Source organism: Colias philodice, chromosome 3 (assembly GCF_061535455.1).
Source record: "Colias philodice isolate Cphi_HAF_F1 chromosome 3, ilColPhil1 Martin Lab GWU primary, whole genome shotgun sequence".
In the NCBI taxonomy this organism is placed as follows: Eukaryota; Metazoa; Arthropoda; class Insecta; order Lepidoptera; family Pieridae; genus Colias; species Colias philodice.
In genome coordinates, this window is record NC_143088.1 from 2,025,379 (window position 1) to 2,031,480 (window position 6,102).

The 6,102-nt window shown below is 33.8% G+C and overlaps 1 pseudogene across 1 annotated transcript; it reads left to right on the forward strand.

Annotated features, from left to right (window-relative positions):
* Window positions 1–862: 862 nt before the first annotated feature.
* LOC149489404 (uncharacterized) lies at window positions 863–3,056 on the forward strand (annotated as a pseudogene). The gene is made up of 3 exons (XR_016318097.1): window positions 863–981; window positions 1,489–1,664; window positions 1,849–3,056. The product of XR_016318097.1 is annotated as an uncharacterized LOC149489404 (transcript).
* Window positions 3,057–6,102: the final 3,046 nt, after the last annotated feature.

Below are 6,102 nucleotides of genomic sequence, written 5' to 3' on the forward strand. Positions count from 1 at the left end.
TTCAAAGATATTTGCAGTTTTTTATTCATACCCCAATTGTTAAATAAAGATTTTATTAATGCAATCTTAGAATGCAATAATATGTTGTTTTTATACCAAACTAGCGGTCCGCCCCGGCTTCGCCCGTGGTACATGTTTACGTTTTCTCTACAAAAGAACCATCCTCGTACTTCAAGGAATATAATAAAAAAAGAATTATCGAAATCGGTTCAGCCGTTCTCGAGTTATGCGCTTACCAACACATTTTGCGATTCATTTTTATATATAAGAAGATTATTCTGAAGCTTTGCTTGCATTATGAGACATATCAATAAAGAATAGGTATAGATTTTACGCCATCCTGAATAAAGTAATGTAATAAAGAACCTAAACATACACTTCAAATTGTATACTATCTTCTATGGAGAGCGCTGAGATTTGCCTCGTAAGTGCCTCGAATGCATTTAAAGCGATTTCAGCCTTACAGCGCCATCTATCGGAATTTATAATCTTTTTATGTGATTATGTGCGTTTGTAGCTCTAAAACTGACTGGACCGATTTGAAAAAATTTGATATTGCAATATTAGAGAAAGGGTTGATAAACGTAATAAGAAACGGAAAATATTTTTCTAAAAATACAATTTTATGTACCTATGGAATACGACACGAATACGAGCTCACCGGCTCGCACACAGGGGGTCACACATTATGTAATAAAATTAAAAAATCTCTTTGGTAAAAGTATTGAACAAGTATTGAAGGAAGTTTCACATGTCAGCAGGGTCAAAAACAACAACTGTCAAACAAAAATACACTCAGAAAACTGTTTACAAACATTTACAATAATTTTTATCATTTTACAAAAATAATCTTAAATAAATCATGTTTTGTCCGTACAAAAATTCGTATTTACAATTGGTACCTATGTGCGATGAACCCAAGGGTATTGAACAAAGCAGTGGATCAAGCTATGGGGAAAAAAGAATTTGACCCCCATACAGGTTAATTATTAATTAAATCGTTAAATGCAATTTCTTCGCATACAAACTGTAAGAAAGCAAAAACAAATATAGTGCGGCGGGATTCGAACCCACGTCAATTTGTAACGCACTTAAAATTGTCGTCAAACTGATCACCTACTAATCTAAATTAAAATCTTATTAGAAGCTCAATTATTAAGGGTGTGAAATGCACCCCTGCAATAAATTCCTGAATTTATGACCGTCAGAATGTGGAAGCTCCATTTAATTAAAAATTTTAGTGCATTTTTATTGTCTGTAAAAAACCAAGACGAATTGTAGTGAGATACTGTATATAAAGTGCTAACGCACCTATTCGATTTAATTATATTAAATTCCTGACTAGTGTGTGACAATCCTGAGTTTGATTCCCAGACATAAAAATCAGTACCTGCGGCAAAGGGGAATAAAAGACACAGTCTTGTTCATAATTCATTTAAAACTTAATTTGTACACAATTTACAAAACTATAATTTCCTAATACTGTAGAACGGCCGCCAGCTCAAAGGCTAGTTTCCATGCAGCCCTCGCTATACGCGCCGCTTGTCGACGTGACTCGCGCTCGTCTCGGCTTCGGCCGCAACGGGCTAAGAATTGTCAACAGAGAACTGCACTCTCCAGACCATTTGGTGCAATTGCAAGCGCTGCATAGTGTGCTCGATCAAGTATGAAATGTTTAGTAGTACTTTAAGCTCTGTTCTTAGTTTTTATAAAAAAGAGTAGAGCTAGGTATTTAACTGAGGTTACATTAAAAACCTATCGACGATGATTTATTCAATTATCACTATTTTTTTAAATAAAATCAGTAACTCTGTAATAACAAAACTAATACTAAAATCATAATTTTAGGTGCAAATATCAGAAAATGCAATCTATTTAATAAATATTCACTTAGTGTATCGGTTGATAGACCTGATGCGTAATGAAGATCCAGTTATTCGAGAAAAGGTGTGTTTGATTCTAACCACGTTGGCGACTTACCGCCAAGGGAGAGATAGGATCATGACTCGACCGAGAATTACTAAAAATCTCATGTGGCTTATTCTTAGAGATCGAAAAGAAATAAGATTTGTCGCGGCGAATGCCTTAAAATCATTGACTGAACACAGATGCTCTCTAGCCAAGATTCTAGAAAATAAAACTATTATTGAAGATTTACTGCGAATGGTTGTCAATGACCACAGGGGAATTGTAGCGATACATCTCAAGACAATTACTAATCTCGCGGATTGGGATCCCGAGCGGCCATTGAAAGCTAATGCTTTTCAAATTATGATGAAATTATTCGAAGATGACGACCCAAAAATAATATCAGGAGCTATGGACTGTATGACGCAGCTCTGCAAACATGAAGTTGGTAAATCGTTGGCCGATACGTACGACCTGACTTTTGTTTTACGTCCTTATCTGACACATAATTCAGCAGAAGTGAGAATCAGTGCAGTAGCTTTGATGTGTTACACGACGATCACAACGCGGTCGAAATGGCGCGCAAAAGAAGTTTGCGAGGAATTAACAAGAGTGCTCGTGAATTTATGCTACAGGTCTAATAAGCCCTTGCTTCAAATTAGCGCTATGCAAGTTTTGATCAATTTGTGCGACTGTCCCGATGTTAGGAACCATATGAAGTGGCATTGGGAGAAGCGAGTGAAACAAATACGCATACGAACACACGAAGAGTGGGACGGCACTACGGAAACTTCTAGCTACGGTTTGGAAACTGGGCACAATTATCGAACTATGTGCATAGAAAAAGTGGAAACTATTAAAAATGATTTCGGAGACAACGCTGAGGTGGTAAACGTACATAGCTATTTACGACGGATACATGAAGTCAAGGAACGCTTAATATATGCAATTAATTGGAAATCTTACAGGGATTGAAATGAAACGACAATAATATTTTTGGAAGCATTTATTTCAATAAACTACGTAAATCACACTGAGTTATTTGGTAATTTAATGCGACATTTGTGCCTACGGTGGCCAACTTAAAGCTACTAATCAGTCGTAATTATACTAATACAGGAGTAGGGTTTACACATTGAATATATCTAGATATAGGTTAAGGCCTGTTTACACTACGATACAAATTTTATTTAATGTAAACATACCTTACACCTGAAATTACATATTTTATTGTTAAATACATAATGTAATATATTATATAGGCTAGCAATTGCCCGCAACATTTCCAAATTATTTTAAAATACAATTTTCTAACAGGCAGGTATTTCACTATTTATTGTGTGGATAAATGTAGTACTCATTAAAATACTTCATATTGTTGAATAATGTTCTATTAATACTTTTGAGAGATTATTAAAATTGTATAATGCAATTGATTATATTTAATCAGTGGCGGTACGTTCATACAAGCCGAAAAGCCCGGCTTGCCTTAGAAATTCGCTACGAGACAGGAAAATACCTATATTCACGTTTGAATATTCGCGCGCAATGAGCAATTCATAATCTGATCCGAATTCTATGAAAACTCACCTACAATTTATTATATGTAATATGTATAATACGCCTAGCATAAAACAATGACGAATTCGAGTAAACTTTTTAATTTCATCCTTCTTGCTATCGGAATAAGGTCGTACCTTTTATTTGGACGTTACAACCTAAATTCGATGGATTATAAACAGTGCGGTGTCTCGCTTGCACGCGTGGGCTTTTACCGGGCTTTGCGCTCATCTCTTCTAACGTATGAAATTTCGTCGGAGTAGATACATACCTAGCTATAGAACTCTATAGCAATTTCTAAGGGAAAAAAGGCCCGGCTTACAGTGCGAAGATAGTTACGATTGCGCGAACGAACGTCGTGAATATTATTGTTAAATTATAGTTTGTTTGAGCGGGTGATTATACCGGTGTAATTTAGGTTAAGTTTTTCGAATTTTGTGGTAAAATAAGTGTCGCGACAGCAGATTGTGTTGTAAATTGTGGTGGTTTGCTTTGTGCTCAGCGGGGGAAAGGTAAAAACTAAAATCATTAAACTTTACTGAAAAACAATTAATTTCTTCATCAAAACCAACTCCCGATTTGTGCATTACCGAAACTAGTAAGTCACATAAACGAAATTTTAATTGTAATGTTTACGAACGATTTCATGAATGAGAATTACTTAGAAGAAGCCTTTCCCCAGCTGTTGAAACTTGCACATATTTTGTTAGTTACGATTCCTGCTAGTAAATAGGTAGTACAATGTTCTTCCACGGAGCGTGCTTTCTCATCGTTAAATCGTATTCATAGGTACGTATTAATTATTAAGAAATACGTATAAGTATTTATTTGGCCAAGAACGCCTTTCTGTATTAGGTATCAATAATTGCCATAGAAAAGTAGCTGTTAGGTACTTATTTGAATTCTAAAACAAACACCTACTTTCTATAATTCCGATGTTATAAAATCTTTCCTTCAGAAAGATTGGCGTTTTGAATTAGAATATAAATGATCTCTACAATTTTATTAATAATATAATGTCATACAGTTTTATATAATTTATCGATTTTAATGATTTAAAACGTTTGACTCAACTGTTTGAGGGCGCGCGTGAAAATTTAAAAGATTTGATTCGGTATGTAATATGTTCACGTTTTTTTATAAGTTTTATAACGAACATAATTACACAGTATACCTAGGTTAGGCTATCTTATTCATGAAAAGGGTACCCATCAAACACTTTGAAAAATTTGGGCTTGCCCAGTCCTTATACCCTAGGCACGCCACTGTATTTAATGTGATATTATCCAAAAATAATACACATACAATTAAAATAATAAATGAATAAACTTCAATAAATTAACATAAAAATATAGGTACTTTTATCATATATACGGAAAAATAATCATCAATGCAATTATTACACAATATAGTAAGATTTGAATTGTCTCAAAAAATATTTTCAGTGTTTTATTTATTCAAGATTATTTGTTTGTGCGTATATTAAATATTCTCCAGATAAGCAAAGTTTATCATTTATACTACGGGAATATTACATAAGAGGAATTTTGTACAATTGTTGCAACTGTTTCATTTCTAATGAAATAAATATATTATAAATTATAATGTATTTAAGTACTTTATCTATAGATTAACTAATTTTCAAACATTCAATTCCCAATTTTTTTATTATTTATTTATAATGTGTTTGCTACAACATACGTAAATGTTTAAAATAACATTGTTATTTATTAAATAACCAAATTGAAATATTGATGTATTATTAAAAATATATTTTAAATTATTACAATAGGTACCATATTTTAAAACTTGCTTGGACATTGTTTCATTCAAATACAATAAAATACAATCGAATTAAAAAGAAACAATTTGATAAAAACTAACATTGTCATGAATTATCATTTAACTTTCTACATACGAGCTAAATTTTTATGGCACTTTTTTTCAATTATCCAAAATACTTCGAAATCGGTTTCCTTTGAAATAGTATAAAACAAAAACTTTTGAATCACTACCAGTAACATCACATAACTGCAGAAGGAATATTTCTGTGACATATTATGGTCCGGGAGCCAGCAGCAGATTTTATGACCAAGTTCCTCTCAAGCGGTAATTAGTAAAATGCATCAAAGTATAGTATTATGAAGCCTCGTGAACGTCAGCTGGAGCTCGGTTGGGGGGAAGAGCGGTTGTAGCCTCCCGTATCAGCTGACGGTTTTTCCACCAAGATACAGCCAGCTGACATATATATTTATCCACAGTTACATATAAGCTATCATCAGGTAAATTTTTGTTTGAGAGGAAATAACGGAAAATAAATTTTTCTTTAAATTTAACTTTCATGTTCGAGACACCAGCTGACGTATAATACACCATGTTGTAACCAGCTGACTATTTTTTTTCGTTGAGATATTGGGTTAGCTACAATTTGACAAATTTTTAGCTGAGAGGAAATGAATGAATGAATGTATTTTTTTTCCTATGTGCGTGGGAGGCTACAACCGCTCACCCCCCCAACCGAGCGCCAGCTGACGTTCACGAGGCTTTATAATACTATACTCTCATGCGTCTGACGAATTATCTCTTGAGAGGAAATAGTTAACCAAATTTGCACCTGGCTCCCTAACCATTAGT